The following is a 22,606-nucleotide window of genomic DNA, read 5'->3' as shown; positions in this document are numbered from 1 at the left end:
TGCTCCATGCTGGTCTGCAGAACACCTGCAGAAGCTGCAGGAATTGGGTAGTAGAATGATCAGAGCAGTTCCTACCTTATAGATTCAGCTGCAAATCACCCAGCTCCTGGGCATTTCTTTGAGAAAGTGATCATTATAACACAGGGGAAATGCACTCTGGCTTGGGAAGGCCTTTTAATCCACAGAGTATGTACACAACAACTTACTAACAACAGCAGCTAAAGCCTTTATGTTTTAGAGCGGATGGACAGCAAGCATCAAGGTGCAGGGAAGAGGCTGAGCTACGGAGATTTCTCTCTTCCTGGCACACAGCCAGGCAGGATTTTGTGTGTGTTGTGCAACCATGAATTCACTTTATATACAAGCCATTAATAGGATGTCTGGATCAAATTAATTAATTTATAGACCTAGAAAGAGATGGGGCTTGGATACACTTAGTAACCTTTGTGTCCTGAGCAGTGAAGTTTGCATTTCAAAAGAGCCTTCCCATTAACTGTGTTAAATGGCTGTACCTCAGGGGCCACTGTTTTCAGTTCTGGTTCAGAGGCCTGCATCCCAGCTGAGGGCAGCAAGGGATTCGTGGTGCTGCAGCACTGCTGGCCATCACCTTTCCCTTGAAGTCAGCAGGGGGAAACACTTGAGAATCACTTCAGTCACTGCCTCCACTTTTGAAATCTGAATATACAGTTCATAATTTAGTTTGTCTGTACCTGAAGGAGCTCCTGATCTCCTTCCTCAAGCCAGCATCAGCCCAACTTGCAGTCTCAGGGTGGCTCTGTGCAAGGGTATCAGCCCAGGCTTGAAAGCAGTCTCAGCCTCTTGATGGCTCTGCCCTACAGATGCAGCATCTTCCACTGAATCAACAAACCACCTTCTGCAGAGCCATCTTGGTTGCCTTTACACCTGCAGTACCACTTCAGCTGCTCTGCTGCAGCCCCAGCTGCTCTGGATGATCCAGCGCTGTTAACAACATATTAATGCTCTAAGCAGAAGATGTATGTATGAGCAGGGCAAGGAAAACACTTCTGATCATCTTTATTGCCTAAATTCCTAATTTGTTTTATTTTCCCCTGGTCTAAACAAACATTTTCAGGTAAGCAGAGATTGTCTTTATAGCTTTTGTATCTAATAAGGGTGCATTTAGCAAATCACTCTGTGCTCCTCTATCGGAGGCAGGGCAGACAAATGGCTGCTTTATGCAAGGAATATTTCCCATCAGTTTAGGAATATATCCATTTTTTCAAATGGAAAGGAAAAAAAAACCCAACTAAAAAGCATCATGTTTCCTCCTCACTTCAGTTTTTAGAGCCATACTTATAATCATTTTCAATTCCCACCAGTCTGTGCCTGCCTCACTCCTCATGCACAGGGATCCTCGGCTCCAGAAATGGGGACACACCAGCCTGGTGCAGCCTGACAGTCGCCTTGGCATTTGGAAGCAGGATGCACTCAGGCTGTTTGTTTTCCATGGCCCCAAATGTGGTTTTGCTCCAGGTGCTTTGTCATTTTCACATGGGTTAGGGTCGCCTTGTGCTTCCCAGTGTTTGTGTAGGGACAAAGGGTCTTCACAGATACAGAAGTTCAGAGAAGACAAGAGGAGGTCAAGGCAGTGCTGGCAGTTCAGTGCCAGGAGTTTTTGTTGTAGCTGTTGATGTCTGTAACTTTGCATTTGAAGCTTGAGCTTGCACCACTGAAGCCTGCAGAAGAACATGGAATCATAAGGTCATAGAATGGTTTGGGTTGGAAGGGACCTTCCAAGCTCATCCAGCCCAATGCCTCTGCAGTCAGCAGGGACATCTTCAACTAGAGTAGGTTGCTCAGAGCCCCATCCAACTTTAACTGGAATGGTTCTGGGGATGGGACTTCTACCACCTCCCTGGGCAACCTGGGCCAGTGCTTTACCACCCTCAGTGTCTAGAAATTTCTTCCCTATTTCTATTCCAGATCTCACCTCTTTTAGTTTCAAACCATCATCCTTTGTCCTGCCCCAGCAGGCCCTGCTAAACACCCTGTCCCCATCTTTCATACGGGCCCCTTGAAGCACTCAAGGGCTGCAAGAGAGTGTCCCTGGAGCCTTCTCTCCTCCAGGCTGGACAATCCCAAGTCTCTCAGCCTTTCTCATTATGGTAACTCTGCAGTCTTGCCAGGGTGACTGATTTGAGCCATGCGTTGTCCATCAAAACATACTCTGCCACTATGACTTTCAGCATCACCACACCCAGCAGCACAAGCAGGCACTGAGGTATCTTTCAAGATGATGCTGGTCAGTTTAGAGGGTCAAAATCACCTTGCACATCTTGGTTTTAGTGTGGCCAGGGTCTGCCAAGTTGGGGGTAACAGTGACCAGCAGTGAGCCACTGCAACAGAGATGATGCTGGAATGGAAGCAGGCGTGGTGCCAGCATGGCATGCTCTGCAATGCTATTTCCAGTGCCCTTGGTGTTCACTAAAACCACCATCTGCTTCTTGCTGTAAACCCATTTGCCTGTCAGGCTTGGCTACAGACTCACCCCTGCTCTGGAGGCCTTGTTCTCTGGGTACTTCACACATGCCTTGCCTACACAGTCTGGTCAGACACCTCATGGCAGTTCCATGTAATATGACAGACTGAGCTTTAGGGTTTGATTCCCTGGTTCTTTTTTGAGGCCATCCCAGGGTAGATACAGGATTTAGGCCTTGTTTAAGCAAGCTTAGGGTTAAACAAGATACTAATCTGTGAAGCTAGAGATATGGGTGAGTTAAGAACAGCATTAAGCATCCATTGTGGGGGATGAAGACTAACCTGTATCATACTGCCCACACTACTCATACGTCCCTATGGTATTAGACAAACCATGAGAGGTGTGGCAGATAACTCATCTTCCCTGGAAAATTCTCATGGAACTCTGCCAGACTGATTCCTGTGTCCCAGGTAAGACTTGGGTCAGCGACACTCAGAGTATTGTGCTGCTGCAATGCACCTGAGAGGGGAAGGAACAGCAAAATCACAGCTCTGCTGACAGGCTGCTGGCTGAGAATAGATTTGAACTCCTTTCCTGTGATGGACAGCCTTTGTGGGGGCTGCATTAAACAGAACATGCCTCTCCATTTTCTAAATAAATGGTTATATTTACAGTCCTAGGACATCTGTGGGGGGAATGTGGTCTAGCTAAAATCTGCTGTTTTGACAATGTGATGGTGAAGGTGTGAAATTCCCACAGATGTGCATGAGTCACACTCTGTGCTGGCTATGGCCCAGCCTTTCCCTGCAAACAGGTCTGTGGATCACAGTCTGACTCTGTGCAAGTCTGAAGTGCTCCTAGAAACACACACTGGGTTCCTGCCCGGCCTGAATGCAGCCCTCGTGCACCACAAACTAGCCAAAACAGTACAGGCAGGTGAAGGTTCTTGAAGCAAACATAGTTTGGGTTTATTTGCTTTATTCTTGTAACCCCAACAGGTAAGCAATAAATCCCATATCTACACAGCTACACCTCTCTATTTATACACACACAGATGTACACATCTACCTATCTATATCATTTGTGTATATCCAGCTCTTAAAACACTGAATTACAGTCTCAAATCAAAGATCAAATAGAGTCAAACAGATCCCAAGACAACATTAGCTGTTCTCTAATGTGGCATCACAGCTGTGTATTTTCTCCAGGACAAGCAACAAATGCTGTTACTTTACATACAGTTTGTATGCAGGAGTAGAAGAGAGAAAATTCAGCAATAATCTTATAATACAGGTATCTTAGAAACATAAAATGTTTTGAGTTGAAAGGCACCTTAAAGATCATCCAGTTCCAACCCCCCCTGCCATGGACAGAGACACCTTCCACTAGATTCAGGTCTCTCAGAGCCACATCCAACTTGGTTTTGAACACCCCCGGGGATGGGACAAGCATAACTTCTTTGGGCAACTTGGTTTTGGCAAATAAAGAATAAGTTAAGAATTCTCTTCATCCTCTAGGACAGGTCTGAAACAAACCCAAGCATTTCTGAGCTTCAGAAAGTACACTGTTGTTTTCTCTCATTACTTTTCACCTTTCTCCTCCCTCCAAGCCTAGCCTGTGAGTGGTTCTAGATGCAAGAAGAGAGTACATTTAGCAGGCAGAGTTTCTGTTATTGCTGGCCCAGCTGGCAGCAGGGATTTCTAGCAAGCTGCTCCCTGGGACTGGCCAAGCTTTCAGACCCAAGAGGCTGATGCAAATTCCTGATGATACCTACATCTTCCCAAAGCTGTGTGCTGCTGCCACGGTACAGCCTGCTTAGGACTGATGATGTGGACACTGCAAGAGCCCAGTGCCACTTGCACAGAGCCAGCATGCTTGGCAAAGAAGCTTTCCCTTTATTCCTCCTGGCTCTCTTTCTTGCTGCCCATGCTCCTTCTTCTCAGGGAAGCAGCCATACCCATCTGTGCCTGCAGGCAGCAGCCTCCTCCAGGTGGAGAGATAGGTCAGCATGGAAACACAGCTCTTCCATGTCTTAAACTGGCTGCTTCTCTCCTTCCTTATGTCTCCTCAGGCAAAGAGAAAGGCAGAGAGGAGAAAGGAAAAGAGAAGGTGCAGGCAGATACACAGGGAACGCCACCTTACTGACCTGGAGTGGGGGAGACAAGGGTAGGAATCACACTGCAGCCCTAGTCATGGCATCCAGGCCAGTGACAAGAACAGTGATGGAAAGGTAAGCTGTATGCAGTGTGGACCAGCAGCATATGAAGGTGCCTCAGCATCACCACAGGCAGAGTGCAGGAAAAGCTCCCAGACGTCAGTGACACTGGGCACCCTCTTTTGATAGCCAAAGCTGACAACTGTCCTCTTTCTTTACAAAGGAACACATGTATTCAGTTGCTCCAGCAGAGCAACTTTGCCCTTAATGGCCAAAGCCCCCCAAATATAGCCTGAAAAACAGAAGTTCTTAACTTCTTCTGATGAGCTTTGACTAAGGCTGAGGCCTGTGCTATGGACTTTGAAACACCACCTCTGAAGTTTTTTCTGAAGCACAGAGTGAAGACTTTCTGCAGTTCCAGCTAAAGCCACAAAACTGAGTGCAGGCATCAAACATGAGAACCATCCTTTTTTCCCCAGAGCCAAACAAACAGCTTAGCCAAACAATGGAGCAATAAAAATCTGAGACAGACTGCTCATGCAGTGCCTTGGTACAGGACTGGAATTACCATTAGAAACACAGATTTGTCCAATGTCCTCAGGCCACAAACAGCTGAAAATATCAAATCCCCAAGGGATACTGAAAGACCAGAGCTTCTGCAGCAAGAATATGAATTGCAGCCATTACAGTAACCATTGAAACTTGGAACACCATTAACAAGTACAACCCCAAAATAGCTCTTTGGGATAGATCCCTGGCTCAATAAATGGCACCTTCAAAGTGCTGAAGTTTAACCACTTCAACAATCCCATTTGAGTGTACTTTGCCCAAAACACTACAACTGCATACAACCAGTTCCAGGAGTAGAAAATTGGCTTCTGGTGCAATTACTTTCCTCCCCCTCCCCAAAAGCTGTAGTAGTAACTCTCTCCAGAAGTAGATACATCCACAGCTAGGTGCAGCACATGCACTGTGCAGTTGTGACAGCACAGCCAGGAAATTCCTTAAAGAGAAACAACCTGGGAAATGCCCACAGCCGTGGGTATGTACATCTGCCAGGACTTCTGCCAACTGTAAGGATTCTGCAGCAGAGCCACAATTTTGGAACAAAGCAGGGATCCCAAACAGCACAAGGAAAGCATCCAAGAGAGAGGACATAGTAAGGGGGGGGGGGGGTGCGGGAGCAGAATTACACCCCTGAGGCTGTAGTAAACCTGCTGGTTAAAGAGATGTGAAGAGCTTCAGCAGTTCTCCAAGGGCGCCTAATTTCACTGCAAGAGCTGGCACTGCTGTGATACCAACCAGCTCTCACCTTCTCACTTTCCCCAGCACACATGGAGCCCACACACACACAGAGGTGGGAAAGCTGGCGAGGCTGTAAAGGATGTAAAGGAGGTCTGGTTGGTAGTGAGGAGCCATTGCATTTTATCACCACTACTACAGCTACTTCCACTCCCGAGTGCTAAATTTATACTTGGGAAGGACTCAAACCAGCCTCTTCCCAGTCAGCACCACATAAGGTTATTCAACTGGAATCAAGTTAAGCTCTAGCACAGACCAAACTTTCCTGTAAGGTGGCAAAGCTGCTGGCAATGCTGGAGAAACAGGCACTGGCTTCCTTTGGTGAAGCAGTCCAAAGCCCAGCACAAGGAAATCAGGGGTGAAGACAGAATCACTTTACTCTTCGGTTGTGGGTCCCATAGTAGGCTGTTTTCGACCAGCTTAGCTCTCTCACATTAGCTTCTGATGGGAGCCAGCAAACTTCAGAGCCAGCCTGATGAAGCAGCACGAGCCATGCCTTTAGGCAGCAGTCATTAGTCAGCTCAGCTGAGATGTCAGCTTTTGTTTTCACCATTAAAACTAAAAGTACTCATTCAACAACAGGACAGAGAAGAGGAGTCCATATCTGCCATGACACCAGGTGGATAGCAAAGGATGGCCTTTCCAAGACCCATTCCCTTTGGCTTGTGAAAAAATAATCCTTCTCAGTTTTAAACCTTCCCAAAGGATGTGCTGCTACTCAGAAGTGACATTAAACTTTGCCTGCTCCGTGTGTGGACAAGCACACAGCTGCAAACAAACCTCCACACACAAGCAAGAAGACCCTCAAAGGCAGCCTGACCATTTTAGCAGAGGTTGTCAAGCCAACTGTATTCATAACCCTTGCAATTAATTTCCCTTCTTCTCTTGCCAGCTGTAAGTGCTTGGACTAAATGGTCCTAGAGGTCGTTTCCAACCTAAATGATTCCCCAATGCTAATGTGCTGCCCACTATGGTGGAAAGCCACTGAGGGGGTGGCAGTGAGTGCTCAGCCCTTGAAGTTTCATTTGTGAGTCATCACTCTGCCCAGGCCAAGCTCAGTTGCTGCTTCATTCTCCTCCAGCTTGCACATCTGGGCTAAATACTCAACCCACAGAGAAAGCCTGTGACAGGAAATACCTAAAATCCATCCAGCTTGGGTTCCAAATCTTTTACACAGGGCAAGTCTCAGCTTCTTGGGGGCCTGGCATGCCTGGCAGTGAGCTGGGACATGTACATGACTGTTTTCTAAACACACATCTGTTGTTATTATTTGATATGAAATACTGAGAGGAATGAAGGAAATCAAACACTTACCACAAAGCACAGGAGCCACAGTGGGCAGCCAATGTTTGCAGAACAAAGCTGTGTGGTTACAACTAACCTGAGCTCCAACTTCGTGCTCCTTCCCAAGCCTGAGAAGAGAATCAGTTTCTCTTCTAGAGCACAGTAAAATAAAGCCAAGTTTAATTGCTTGCTTTTCACTGCAGTGTTCTTTTTGATGGAGCTTTGTTTTTTTCATTGCCTGGTTGTTTCAGGTGCAGTTCTAACGAGGACAGTGCTAAGAAGCCAGGAGTGGCCAATACATTTAAAGTCCCAAACTGGAACACTGTTTCAGTGAGGGGATAAAAAGGTTGGCCAAGTGCTCACAGGAAATTGCTAGAAGTTGCCTGGATATACCCAGAAGTCCTGAAAAGCGAAATATTTAGGAAGTCATATAACAGAGCTTTCTTCTTGCCTTAAAGCACCCTAGGTCCAAGCTGTTGCAGCCTTGGGAAGCCTCCTGAGAGCAGAGCATTTAAGGGTTCAAAGCAAAAAGGAGTAAAACTCCCAGAAACGATGAAATCTCCAAGATCTGAGAAAATGAAAGCCAGGCCTGGGCTGAAATGTCTCTACCCACATTGAAACATAAGGGAAACCAGAAGGAGCAGGGAAGTGGAATTGCTGGGGTGCAAGGAGGGTGCAGGATGGATCCTTCTCCAGGGAAGAGGTCTGTGACTGGAGCCTGGGGTCACTGTGGGAACACAAACCCCAGGGAGCACAGGAATTTCACTGGGAAATGCACCACTCAGGAAGAAATCTAAAGACAGAGTCCAGCTTGCAAAGGGAATCAGTTATTCCCCAAAGGAGTTTCTGGAGAAGGGATGAGCTTGAAGGGGCTCAGGAAATCCACGTCTGCAGTCAGGCTCTCCCCTTTCCCGCACCTCACCAGCTCTGCTTCCTGTAAGCTTCTGCTCCTCTTCCTAAAGCATTTCAGCTTCCAGATGACTTTCCAGCTTCCAGATGACTTTCCAGCTGTCACTTGTCTGTTTGGCAGAGGTCTCTTTGCACATTCCTCCACTTTATTTACCCCTCTCTATCTGCCCTCAAACTGGTCTTGGAAGATTGAATTGAGGGAACTAAAGAAAAAGAAAACTTGAATAAAAGAAGTATCACCAGGATGCAGTTCATATCTTGTAGACTTCCACAGGCCTCTGAGCTTCCTGCCTGCAAGAAGAGAAATGCTCAAAATGCCATGAGGAAGACGTGGCTCCCATTATTTCTGACTGAGCAGGAGGAGGAACGAGGGGTTCAGCAGGGACACTGCCACGGAGCTCCAGCTCCATGGCACAGAGCAAAGGAACTGAAACAGTTCAACAGAGGTTCAGACAAATAGCTCAAAGGGTGGGCACCTCTCCAACTCAAATGACTGAGTGTTCAGAGGTCCTTCATCCCTATTCCAGCTTCCTATGATCTTGTAGCTTTATGCTGCCTGCAAAAGCTTCCCAGAATTCATTCTGTATAAACATCTTCTCTGGTTTGTTTAGCAGTTCAGCAAGGGTCCAGCAGAGGATCAACATCCCAGGCTGAACATTCACCTCAGAGGAGGTTTCAGTGATTCAAAGCTCAGTGTGATAGAAGCTTCAAATGATACGAGGTGAGTCTTTGGTGGATTTTAAATTGCATGCATAACCAGAATCATAGCATTACAGAGCAGTTTGGGCTGGAAGGGACCCTAAAGATCATCTACCTCTAACCCCCCTGCCGTGAGCAGGGAAGGAGCAAGCTCATTGAGCCTCTTGCTCAAGGCTGACAGCCCAAAGCTCCGACTGAAGGTGATGGATGAACCAAGCAAGCTGCTTGAGTTGAAGAAGTCCCTGCTCACTGCAGGGTGGTTGGACTAGGTGACCATGAAAGCTGCCTTTCTCAAACCATTCTGTGACTCACCTGGCAGTTTGTGGAGCTGGTGAGGACTGCTCAGAAGAGCATTCAGATACACCCTAAGTGACAGGATTTGCAGAGTGATGTTTGAGCAGTGCTCAGCAATAGCCCATTTGTCACCAAGAGAGTCCATGTCTCCACTGCAAAACACCAATGTGCTAAGTGCGGGCCATGATCTGGGGCTTTTCCCATCCACAGCAGCTGGAAGCATCTACTGAGCATAGGTATTCTGCACTTGGAGAGCTGTGGAATAGAGAAAGCTTCAAGACAAGTTTCTCTGAGAATAAAAAAAACCCAACCCCCCAAACCCAGCATTTTCCAGCTTGCTAAGTGGGAGGCAGAAGATGAGATTCAGGATTAATGAAGAGAAATGTGGAATGGGTTTGCAGAGGAATAGCTCTGTGCCATTTTATCTGCCCTGATTCAAAGAACATTTTAGCTGCATGACTCCATGCTGGCAACTTTTGTAATCATAGCTTGCAAAGCTTCCCACTGTGTTCCTCTTCTAAAAGTGCAGGGGCTCTACACCACCATTTAAGCACCAACCCCCCGCCCAGTACCTCCTGGCTGTCTGCATATCAGCAATATCAATCTGCAGTATTTTGCATCCCACACGCTGCCAGCCTCCAGCATGCCCTGGGCTCTTCACCAAGCAGACCTGCAAGACATTTCCTCTCTCTTTGCAATTAATAATTCAAAATAACACTGAGTGCTTTCAGCTGCTGGTTGGAAGCTTTGCTCTTTGTTCATTGTGGACTTGCACTGTTGCTTGCAAATGGACATCTCCCATTTTGTGCAGAAGTTTTTCAGATACTAAGCAACAAGCAGGAGTTCTGCAAAACGACTGGATCAAGACTGTGTTGCCTCTTACATTTTCTTCTCTTTTGAAACAAAGGCTTCAGCCCAGGCAGAGAACAGATGCTGCTCCTTGTGATCCCAGCCACCAGATACCTCAACCCTCATTCCTCCTGGGCTGCATGCTTAGTAGCTGAGGAATTAATCTTTTTTCTCCTCTGAGCCTCATGCATTCCACCCATGTCCAGAGCTCTGCAGTACCCTGGATCACTTTGTCAGCTTTTTCAAAGGTCTTTGCAAGAGGACTCACAGCTTGCTGCCTCTATGTGTGATCCTCCAATTGCCTGTTCCACTGCAGCATTAGACATTTCTGGACCTCTTTTTGTCACATCTGACAACATACCTGATGCAGAGAAACAGGATCAGACATGAGATATTCACCTGACCAGCCTGCAAGAGGTTTGGACTACAGTCCCCTGCTGGGATCTGAAAGAACCCAGAGCAATCTGAGAAAATAATATCTGCCAGAAGAGCTGTAAGATGCTCTTCTCCTTGCCTTAGCCATGGTGTGCACTGGACCCTGGCTACAGCTGGCCCTGGCTACTCCTCCTCTGTTCACCAGCATCGTAAGAGCATTGCTTCACCTTAGGAAAAGCCTCCTCCTATTCTAGTGACATGCACTGCAGACAGGGGCATGCCCCCATGCTGTTGGGTCCCTGCACCCTGGAGCGCAGCCAGGTCCAGATTTGCTGTGGGAAACTCCAGCCTTCCCTCCAGCCACAGATGTAAATCACACATAACCCTCCAGCCATGGATATAAAACACATATAACCCTCCAGCCATGGATGTAAAGCACATATAACCCTCCAGCCATGGATGTAAACCACACATAACCCTCCAGCCATGGATGTAAACCACACATAACCCTCCAGCCATGGATGTAAAGCACATATAACCCTCCAGCTGTGTATGTAAACCACACATAACCCTCCAGCCATGGATGTAAAACACATATAACCCTCCAGCTGTGTATGTAAACCACATATAACCTTCCAGCCACAGATGTAAATCACATATAACCTTCCAGCCATATATATAAACCATATTTAACCCTCCAGCCATGGATGTGAAGCATATATAGCCCAGACATGCTCTTGGCAGAGTTCTCAATGGAATTTTTGTCTGGAATTTTAAAGTGTGTAAAGAAAATGCAGTTAAAATACTCTGTGGGATAAAACTGGGTCTGTCTTTTGGAGTAGGGTACTTCCCACCCAGACTGAGATGGCAGAGAGAATTCTGTTTCTGGAATCTTTTCTGTAACTTCTCAGTACATAAGTAATGAAGGGGAAAACCAGAAAAATTGTCTTGTAAGAGGCTGAAGCTCCAAGCTCTGCTTTTAGGCAGTCACATATGAAAGGCTTTTTGGGTGAAATTGAAGTTTCTGCTCTAAGTCAGTGAAAAATCTTTGAAATCTGGCCCTGTGTTCAGACATCCTCTGTCTGTGAATAGGGCAAACTCATTACACTGCTGAAAAATATCCTGGGTTGGGGGAAGGCTGTTAAAGCCCAATCTGGCATGATGGGTGGTTGTAATGCTGATGGTAGGCAGTGCTTGCATCCAGATTTGAGATCAGCTCTTCTAAGATGCTTTGAACTTCTCCTTTCATTTGACAGATGTGTTAGGAGGACCCTGAAAGTAGAGAGGAGCCATAAAGCTGTCACCATAAAACACTGTATCTCTGAAGAGAAGAGCATAAAAATACTCTAATTTCTGGGAAAGGATGAGAAAGATGTTCCTCTGTCTCTGCCACTGCAAACAAAACCTTCTTCCAGCACACTGGTGAGTGATGCACCCAGGCAGCTGACAGCAAATCCTGGATGTGTTGGAGGAAGGAGATGCTTGGCTTTGCTCCCTGCTCTCTCATCAAACACAGCTCCCCTTGGAAGGGCAGACTCCTTTGCCTTGTAAAGGTCATACCAGGAAACAGGTAAAGGGCAGATCTGGAGCAACAGAGACCTCAGACCTCCTGAGCCCCTCCATAGGTCAGAGAAAACCCTGGAAGTCCAGCAGAGATACCTGAGGTTTCCCTTCAAGTTCCCTCTTAGGTCCCAACCAGGAGGCTCAACCTTGTAGAACCAAAGAGAAGGGAAATGACAAGAAAACCACTAACCCTGTGATACATGGGAGTGTGAGGAAGAGGTCACCTACAGAAAGCACTCCAGCCTCATGATCTAAGCAAGGCAGATTTCAGGAAGCTCTGTTAGCCATTGTCTGGATGAGCTATTGACACCCAAAAGAGAGAGGAACAACCTAAACACAGGACTCTGGTGCTCAAACCAGGTGAAGTCTCACTAAGGAACAGTTGAAGGCTGACCCCAGCGCATCCAGTAGGACTGTGAAATCATGGAATCATTTTGGCTGGAAAAGACCTTCAAGATCGCCAAGTCCAGCTGTCAAAGTGAGACACAGTAGTGTCTCTTTCTTCCTGCCACGTCAGGCAGATCTGCCAGGCTTCAAAAGTGAGCATTTGCCTGCCTGTGCCTCCTGAAGGGATCAGCACAGTGCAAAGGTCCAACAGAGCAAGCTCTGGGAGAAACATTGCCTCCAGATGGGACAGTGGAAGAGGGCATTGCCCCAGGTGGCTAAAGCACTGTCAGGGCTGTCTGGAACTCACATCTTGCAGGGAAAGCTGCTGAACCTTGAGCTCCTAAGGCACACAAGTAGGGCCAGCCCATGCTGTAGGAGACAGTTGGTTTTGATACATCTCAGAAGGGGCTGATTGCAAGCTGGAGAACAAAGATGAGTGTGATCCTCCAACCCGAGGGCTAGGGGATGAGGAGACCTGCCCTGATGATTATTTCAATGAACAAAAGAGAGATATCTCAATAGATCAATCAACTACAGCTTCCACGGCCACCAGCAGAACAAGTCACTACCTGGGGCTATATTGCTGCTCTCTCAGGCTGCAAGCTGCTCTCAAGCTCACACCTCTTTCCCAACTCTCATATCTTTAGCAGTTTATGGCTCTGAAAATGCACATAAGCCTTCACTATCGGCTTCATGAAGTTACACTGTGAGTTGAAGTTGCTCCTTGTGACTTGTGCTGGTTACAGGAGAGCAATAGTGTTGCTAGATACAGCCCCTGTGTGATTCACAGGCAGCACAAGGCTGATGTAGAGAAGCACAAGAAGGCTGTCAGGCAATGACTTGGAGAAAAAGAGAAAAAAGGGGGGAAAAAAGACAAATTAGACCTGTGATCAACTGAAAAAAGCCAAACCAGAAAGTTCCATTGGTCAGGCTCACTGTTCACTCTGAAACTGATTGTGGCTGTGTTGGTAGCTAGAAACTACGGAGGAGTACAATGTGTAGTAGCAATAAGCCATGCAGGCTGCCAGTACAACAACTGTAGTTAACTTAGGCATGCAACAACTACTGCAGTCCTTGTTTGTCCTGCTGGATGCAGCAGGGCATTTGCAACCAGAGCATCCTGCTGATGCTTGTGTGCAAGCAGGGGCAGAGCTCTCTTGTTTGCTGTTATTTACAGATCTGTCCATCTACAGGATTGCCATGGTGTAAAGAGCAGATTCATCCTGCTGAGCATCAGGCATGAACAAGGTCCTGGAGCCTCTCTGGTCTGCTGAAGCTTGCCAGCCTCCCTGTGATCTTCCGCAGCACCCAAGCCCAGCAGACGTGCTGTGAGCAGCCCACACAGGCCAGGCAGTGCAGGTTTGGGGCTCACTCCTGTTGGAACAGAAAATCACTCTCTCCCTCATCCAAGACTCAAAGGTGCTGAGGAACACAGTTCAGGGGTGAAGCTGGTAGTGTAAGGTTGTCATTTGGACTTGATCTTCGAGGCCTTTTGCAATGCAAGTGACTCTGTGATTCCCTCATTCTCTGATTCCCCAGCTCTGACACACCAGTGGTATTTCATACAGTATTTACCAGACACTCTTCTAAAGTACACTTTGCACTGTACTGGACCTGAATCCCATGAACAGCAGAGGGCCTTCAAACACCCCTCCAGAATCAGAAAGTTACTTTAAAGCCTCTTTTTGTTCAGCAAGAAATGATGTGGATTGCAGTGGCAAGAAGGAAGGCAATTTCTCTCCCTGAGCTCTCCTCCTCTCCAGTTAACCTGCAGTAGCAGGGTACAAATCCTGGCTCACCAGTGCCACTGTGCTGCTACCCACCAAAAGAAATACATCCTCCATCCAAAGGAAGACTCAGGTATCCACCAGCAGATTCCCCAGACTGTCCTTGGGGCTCTCATTCAAGCAGGGCTAGGGAGATTAACAGCTCAGCCAAGGAAAGAAGGTTCTCACACACTTCCTCTGATGTCTTCATAGGCGCTCTGACTCTCAGAGTCACCATCTGGCACCTCTTCATTCCCTTCTTGTTTTTCTCACCTTTTTTTTGTTGCCATTTTTAGCTGTGGGTAGGAAAGAGAAGCATTTTTTCTTTTACACCTGTCAAGTTGTTTTAGCACTGCCTGGTGACTGCACAGAGAATAAAATGCCTTGCTCCTCTCTGGTGATGATCCATCCCTTCCAGCACACAGCATTCAGAGTGCCCTGTTTCTCCTCACAGTGAGATGATAAAAGCACAGAGGAATGGAATCATAAATGTTCCTTTTGCTGTGCTACAAGGAAATCAGAAATAGTTCCATCAGAAGTAATGAATGCGCCTTGCAGTGTGAGTTACTAATGGTTTCATGGAGGTATTTTTCATTACTTGATCAGAATTGTAAAAAACCCATCAAATACCTTTTGAAGTCTATGGAAACAGGCAGAGAAAGGCTTCCAAAGGAGCAAGGGTAGCCCCTGGAAGAGGTAGATGTGCTCAGTGATCAGCTCAGGAAAAGTGATGGCTTAGAAAAAGAAGTTCCCATCAGGAAAATAGTGTTAGAGACATCTTGGGCCTGGCCACAGCATCCTCTAGCCACCTGTGTTCATGCACTCTCTTCTTGCCAGGATGTGGACAGCACACAGGCAGCTTACTGAGAAATAACCTCTCCACTCCAACCTGAGCAACCACATCTTCTTGAAGACACCCCTGCTAACCACAGGGGAGCTGGACCAGATTGCCTTTAGAGGTCACTTCCAGCCCATAGCATTCTACGATTGTGTGATTCTACACTGGAGACCTAGCTGCACAGATGTGCTGGCCAGGACCATCCCTGCAGGAAATCCCCTGCACAAAGGAAGGAAACTCAGCTGCTCACCTTGATTCATGTCTATTGGATTGAACTTCATCAAGCTGTCCGTTGGGGCAGCTCCCAGGGGCAGGAAGATGAAAGGTGATTGTCTGTTGCTAAGATGAGTGATCATTCCTGTCACCTCTGCTCTCCCCCAGGGAATGTTTGCTTGATCTGCTTTTAGGGCTATGCAGTGTTTTGAATGTGTAATCACTGCATTGAAAAGGGAAAAGCACTTTGGCTACCGCAGCGTTTGGCTTGTTCCCATTCTCCCTGAGTGCCCCAACCAGATGCCACAGGGTGGCACACACTGATGTGTCCATGCCAAGAAGCCTTGTTTTATAGAACACAGGCCAGAGACTGGACAAGGCCACAGCCTAACCACTCCTTTGCATACTGACAACACAAACAACTGCTAGGTGTGAGAATGAGGACCAGACCTCACCTCTGCAGCAGACAGCAAGCCCCTTGGTAGTCTGCTTTTTGCGTGGACAAGGAATTGGGCAAGACAAAAATCCCAGGAAGAAAAGGCTCAGATGTTGAAAATGGCAGAAATTCCTCCTTTTGCATGAGTGGAACTTGATGATCTTCGAGCTCTTTTCCAACTGAAGCAATTCTGTGATTCCACATCTTTCACCACCTCATCTTTTTGACAGGTTTCAAGTTAACACAGCTGACAGAAGGCTCAGAAACCAAAAATAAGTGCAGTTTGGCTATGAACCGTGGGACTGACCTGTGCAGCCAGCTCACTGAAGAGAGAATAACTCAAACCCAGGGCTGAGCTGAAATCAGGAGTGACCTGTGCTATGCATCTCAGGAACAAGGCTGCACTCAGGTTCATACTACTAAAATCTACTCAGAGAAACCATCCCTTTTTTAAAGAGGTATTTTTCTCACCTGAAAAATTAGTTTGAATTCAGAGAAGGCTGCTGGGAGAATTGTCATGGAAAATGGCCTCTCTGGTATAATCAGATGTGTTTATTCTGGTACTTCTTTTCTCTTGTTACATTATTCATTGAAGCCATGGGTAAGGAAAGATGCTAATCAAAAAGCTGCAGCCAGTTTTGAGGGCACTGCTCATTATTCATTCTTAGTCATCCTTTGTGCTCTTTTGCTGTGCCATTCTCTAAAGGATGGGCTGATAAATGGAAGGGCCCTGTTCCGTTCTAGCATTCCACATGTTTGCAGAAGTGCTGAGGAGAACATAGAGGCTGGTGGATGAAAGCAAGCTCGTTACAAGCCACATGTTTTCATCTTTGCTTGTCACAGCTGGCAGTCAGGATGTGGTGCAGGTCATATTAAAATTCATGGGATATGCACCTAGGGCCAATGAGTTCATTCTTAGCAGTTACTAATAGAAGAAATCTAAATAAAAGCTTTAAAATCCCAACCTCCATTCTAGGTGGTAGCAGTGCTCCACTTTCCCTGAGCTGCTCAGGAAGGGAAGGCAGTTACCAGGCTACTGAGGGGCTAGGACACCATAGTGCTGGTAATGCCACAGCATATGGGTCCCTCTCTGCTTATTGCCTCTTTGCTCCCCCCTGAGTCATGCACCACTGAAAAGCCTTCACTTCAGGCCAAGCTTATGGGCTAGGACTGGGGCCACAGAGATGATCAGAGGGCTGGACCACCTTCCTACGGGGACAGGCTGTGAGAGCTGAGGCTGTTTGCACTGGAGAGGAGACTTTATAGTGGCCTTCCAGAACATGAAGGGGGCCTACAAGGAAGCCGGGGATGTCTGACAAGGGCTTGTACAGACAAGGTGAAGGGGAATGGCTTTAATCTGGACAGGAGAAGATTCAGTCTGGATATTATGAATAAACATTTTACAGTGGGGGTGGTGAGACAGTGGGACAGGTTGCCCAGGGAGGCTGTGGCTGCCCCCTCCTTGGAAGTGTATGAGGTCAGGCTGGACAGGTCCTTGAGCAGCCTGGTCCAGTGGGAAGTGCCCCTGCCCATGGAAGAGTAATTGGACCTGGATGATGCTTTAAGGTCCCTTCCAACTCAAAACACTCTGATTCTATGTCATCCCCCAACTTTTGTTTAACCCTCTGGTTCGGTTCCCTAACCCAAGAGTCTGTTTCCTGCTCCCTCTGAAACTCTTTCCTGTTTCCAGCTCTAGCCCCATTTCCCTTCTTGCCTCAGCTCCTGACAGGCTGCTGACAGCAGCTCCTGGCTCTGCTCCCTGACACCCCCAGGCCCCTCACACGCCCTGCCTGGCTCTTGGCCCTTGTGCTCTACTCACAGGCACCTCACCAATGCTTCGAATGACTTCTTCCCAGCCAAGGCTCTGAAGTACTACCCCATGTCCAACATGCCAGCAAAGTTCAACTAGCTGGACCTCAAATGTCTTTGGGAACTTTGAAGACTTTCTTTGCTCTTAGACTTCCTCCTAACTCTCTAGGCACACCTTTAGCCTGTCTGTTTTCAGCCTCCCCCCTTTTCATCTTTGCTTTAGCTAATCCCATCCAAACCCCAGTCTTGGCAAGCCATGGTGACTCGCAGGGTACCTTTTCCTTCTGTGTTTGCCTCTGTTCCAGATGGAAACCTGGGATATCTGGCTGCGCTCTTCTTAAGTGCTTTCAGCTGTGAGACCATGGAACCACAGAATTGTTTGGGTTGGAAAAGACCTCTAAATCACTGAGTCCTGCTGTCAGCCTACCACCAGCACGGCCATTAAACTATGTCCTGAATTGCTACGTCCCCACGTTTCTTGAACACCTCCAGGGATGGTGACTCCACCACCTGCCTGGGTAAACAGTGGCAGGTGTCGCATCAGCCTCACATATCACCTCCTCCTAGCTTGTGTCTGGGGGACAGAGTCACCATTCAAGCGCCAGTGACGCCATGGGTTTAACTTCATGCCCTCTTCAGGCCTTCATCACCATTTTGCACCACAACCTTTCCACATCTCTGTCATTCAGCTTTTCCTCCTCATTCCTTCACTGAACAGTCTCGAGGCCTTCATTATCTCCTATCGTGATAAATGCCTCAATTAATGTACTATCTGTTTATTTTTACACACTCAAGCTCTTTCTGTGAGACAATTGCCACGGTTGCTAGCATTGGCCATTTTAGCCTTTGCTTTCCCTTACTGACTCCTCAGATGGGGTTCAGTGAAATCCTGCTCCCTACAAAAGATTCTTGAGCCCTATACAAAAAGGGAAAACAACCCAAACAAACCAAACAAAACAACAACCCCAAAACTTTAAGAACTACCCTGTTGAACAGGGGGCAACACTACACAGAAACAGCAAATACAGGGCAAATAAACGGTGTGGCAGCTAAGAGTTTACTCAAGCCTGGAGGAAGGAACAGATGTGACAAAGGAAACCATGGCTGCTACACAGACATACAGGTTGTATTGCACAGAGATCAGTCACTGGAGGACCTGTGAAGTACAAAATCACTGTGCACTAAAAGCCTCCCTCAGCACTGCCATACACATAGACATCTCCAGAGCTCGGTCTAGGGACAGTTCTTTTTAATACCTTTATCAGTGACCTGCATGAGAGAATTGAGGGCACCCTCAGTAAGTTTGCAGGTGACACCAAGTTGGACAGGAGCATTGATCTGCTCAGAGGGAGGGAGTCTCTGCAAAGGCATCTGGACAGGCTGGGTGGATTGACCAAAGCAAATGGTGTGTGGTTCATCGAGGACGAGAGCTGGGTCTGCACTTGGGTCACAAGTCCATGGACACTTGGGAAAGACTGGCTGGAAAGCTGCCCAGGAGAGAAAGCCCTGAGGGTGCTGATGCACAGCTGGCTGAAGGTGAACCAGCCTGTGCCCAGATGGCCATCAGCACCCTGGCCTGTGTCAGAGAGAGTGTGGCCAGCAGGAGAAAGGCAGTGATCACCCCTAAGGGAGAGGTTTAGATTGGGCGTTAGGGAAAGTTTCTTCACCAAAAGTGTTGCCAAGCCCTGGAAGAGGCTGCCCAGGGAAGCCTTCGGTGGAGGGGTGCCAAAGCCACGGAGATGTGGTGCAGCAGGACATGGTTTAATGGTGGGCTCAGCTATACTGGGTTAACAATGGGGCTCAATGATCTTAGATGTCTCTTCTAACCACAATGATTCCAGGATTTGTGATCCTTCCTTTGATTCACAAAGGCAGTCAGAACTGAGCTATGGCCAGAACAAGAACTACTGTAATAAGTTTTGTAAGTCAAAGAAAAAACATTTCTCAGTTGTGGCAGATTTGGGCACAACAGAATTGACAGTGAGAGTCATCCAGTTGTGACCCACAGCAGTGTGCAGCTCTGAGCAGTGTTTGTGGGGACCTCAGCCCCAAAAACCTCTCAGGAAAGAATTTCTGCCTGTATGTGGACAGCCCCCCCCACCCCATGTGCCAAGACCTGCCCCACAGATGGCAGCTTAAGCACCATGTGTTCAACTCCATTAAAGGCCTCCTAAAAGGAAAACATTGATGTTAACAAGACTCCTTCCAAAGAGTGGAAAGGGGTTTGGATGGCAGCCTAAACAAACAAGGATGGAATTAGAAAATGGAACTATATATACAGAGGAACCTGTCAGTCTTAGTGTTTACCTTCCAAGGGTGACCTGGTACCACTTCATTTCTGGGTCATTCGAAGGGAAGGAGGCAGAGTGCTACTTTTAACTCTTTGAATATTTGCAAATATGGATGTTAATTTTTAAAACCCCAACCCAGCAGTGCAGCCCCACTGGTATCAGAGAGATTTCTGTCCACATTAACACTTGCTCAGCACTGGGGAGGCCACACCTCAGGTGCTGTGTTCAGCTCTGGGCCCCTCACTCCAGAAAGGACATTGAAGGGCTGAAGCCTGTCCAGAGAAGGGCAATGAGGCTGGAGAGGGGTCTGGAGCTCCTGGGCTATGAGGAGGGGCTGAGGGAGCTCAGGGTGTTCAGGCTGGTGAAGAAGAGGCTGAGGGAGACCTCATTGCTCTCCACAGCTCCCTGAAGGGAGGCTGGAGCAAGCAGAGGGCAGCCTCTGCTTCTCGGTGGCAAGGGACAGGAGCAGAGGAAATGATTCCAAGCTGCACCAGGGGAGGCTCAGGCTGAATGTTAGGAAATACTTCTTTGTATTTCTCACACACTGGAGTGGTCTGCCCAGAGCTGTGGAGGAGTCATCATCCCTGGAGGTGCTTAAGCAGCATGGACCTGGTGCTTAAGGACACAGTTTAGCGTTGACCCTTCAGAGACAGACTGGATGAGCTTGGAGGTCTCTTCCAACCAGATGTATTCTGTGATCCTGTGATATTCTCAGCACCTTCAGGAATTAGCTTAATTAGACTGAGTCTATCTCATCTGCCCTGTACCGTGTCCTTCAGATCGCTGTGTCTGACTTCCACTTTGATTCCAAGCTGGGGCTGATCAGTACCAGCTGCTCAGCCAAAGGGCAGATCACACGTTCCCATTCCTCTGCTTTCTTCATCCCAGCTCCCAGACAGGCTATTGTTTGCTACATCTAATTAATCCCACATGCCCCAGCTGCCAGCAAGCTGCACAAACCCCTGTATTTACTGCATGTCTGATAAATGGCTGCCAGTTCTGGATATCTATATTAATAGATGAATGCACACACGTGTGCACTACCAGACCTAGAGTGGCCAGCTCTGGACATCTGTTTGGCAACTGCTACTACCACCTCTAGATGTTCTCTTAACAGGTTAAATGTGAGATGTTATTGGCATGTAATTGTCCCTATAATATAGGTGATTAGATAATACAAGTACATACTTAACAAATATATAATTAATAATAGCATAGAGTCATAGAATGCATCAGGTTGGAAGGAGCCTTGAAGGTCATCTTGTCCAACCCCACCCTGGGGTGAGCAGGGACATATTTAACTAAATGTTAAAGTCTGATCTTGAATATCTCCAGGGATGGAGCCTTTACCACCTCTCCAGACAGCCTGTTTCCATACTTCTCTACTGTGTATCTAGTGGCACTGATGCCACAGTGACACGGCACTAAGTGCTGCAGCCAGCAGCACCTGGCCTTTGGCAGAGGAGGAAGGAGGTATTTCCACTGTCATGACCAGAGCTTTTGACACTGTCTACAGTAAAAGTTGCCTGACAGTTGCTGCTAACCCTTCCTGTTCTCACTGACATCCCTACCAAATGGGAACTGTTCTCCCGGCTGGGTGTTTGCCTTAGGGCTTATTTTGGCTGTTCAGTTCAAGCAGTTCAGCTGCTCCTGAGGAAATCTGCTGCTTTCCCATACTGAAGCACATCTAACAGCCAGTTTGCTGAGGTGGTGTCAAGCCTCTATGTGCTGGAGCAAGGAGTGCCAGTGTGGTGGTGGTGAGCAGCTGTTTGTTGTATCTCTGGCTGTTTTTTCAACAGCTCATAGGCTTTAAAGCCTCTCACTGCACATGGCTGGTGAAGGCTTGGAGCCTGGGAGATGGGCTCTGTCAAAAGAGCACAAATCTGCTGTAGAAAGCGGGTCTGACCTATTTCCAGCTGCTTTTGGTGGTGCCTCACAAACTTCTCCCATGCTCACCTTGGCCTTGTGCTTAGCCATGCTCAGGCAGAGGAGGAGGCTGAGGGAGGACCTCACCTGACTGCAGAAGTAAAATGATTCCTTCAACTCAGACTGTAAGATAGGGTGGAAAGTAAAGAGCAGGCAATTAGAAGATGAAACTTCCAGAAGCCAAAAGGTTTACACACAATGGAGTGTTTTCTGGGGAAGGTCTGAAGAGGTCATTTTTCTCTTTCCAATTCCATAACTACCTATATAGAAAAATGGATTCCTAGGAGATTATCACATGCAGACAACCTTTAAGAACTCAGTGTTCTGCTCTGGTAGGTCATCAGGGTCATGTGGGTTGAACTTTGTACTGCTGTGTCCACAGAGCATAAACCAAACCAGGTTTGGAAGGGATGAGTGCTCCGTCATGCTAGAGGTAGCTATTGATATGCCTGCTGCCTTCAGGTGCCCAGCAGAGTGGCTGTGGAACAAGGAAGACACTTGTCTGTAAAGTAAATGACCACTGCCCTCACATACTGGATGCTATCCTCACCACTGTCATGTTTGGTGGAGTGTGTGTGGTGCCATGGTGCTGGGGAAATTCAGAAGCAGCCAGTGAGGAAAGTGAAAGCAGAGCTGAACTGCAGAACAGCCCATGGCAGGCTGGAAATCTGTGTTGGTCCAGAAGAGAGGAGATTGCTGGCTCCAGAAGAAGCTGTCTCCTGAAGAAGCAAAGAGCTGGTCCCTAACTGGGCATTTCTAAAGTGCACAAGTTGCCCATGGTTAGATAATAAACCAATAAACCTAGTGAGTCAGCCCTCAAGATGTCCAGCTTGCAAGCTGCTGTGGGCACACAGGTCACAGGTCTGCTGCCCCAGACAAGTGATGTTTGCTGTCAGCCACCATGTCAGCCTTGAGTGACACGGGCAGCACAAAATGCTTGCCCCACAAACAGTTCTTCAGATTTCAGAAATGGCATCTTATTATCATTATGAATTATGATAAAAGCTCCCTTCTTCTCTAATCCAAGGCTAATTGATTTCTGCTAGTGCTGACACGAAATCACAAATGCT

At 47.5% G+C, this 22,606-nt stretch overlaps 1 protein-coding gene across 1 annotated transcript in view; it reads right to left on the bottom strand.

Annotated features, from left to right (window-relative positions):
- CPXM2 (carboxypeptidase X, M14 family member 2) overlaps positions 1-22,606 on the bottom strand; it is a 74,093-nt gene that overhangs the window by 50,163 nt on the left and 1,324 nt on the right. The gene's annotated exons all lie outside the window — the stretch shown is intronic.

The sequence above is a fragment of the Dryobates pubescens genome, chromosome 8 (genome assembly GCF_014839835.1).
Source record: "Dryobates pubescens isolate bDryPub1 chromosome 8, bDryPub1.pri, whole genome shotgun sequence".
Taxonomy (NCBI): domain Eukaryota; kingdom Metazoa; phylum Chordata; class Aves; order Piciformes; family Picidae; genus Dryobates; species Dryobates pubescens.
This window is presented reverse-complemented; position numbering and strand designations above follow the sequence as displayed.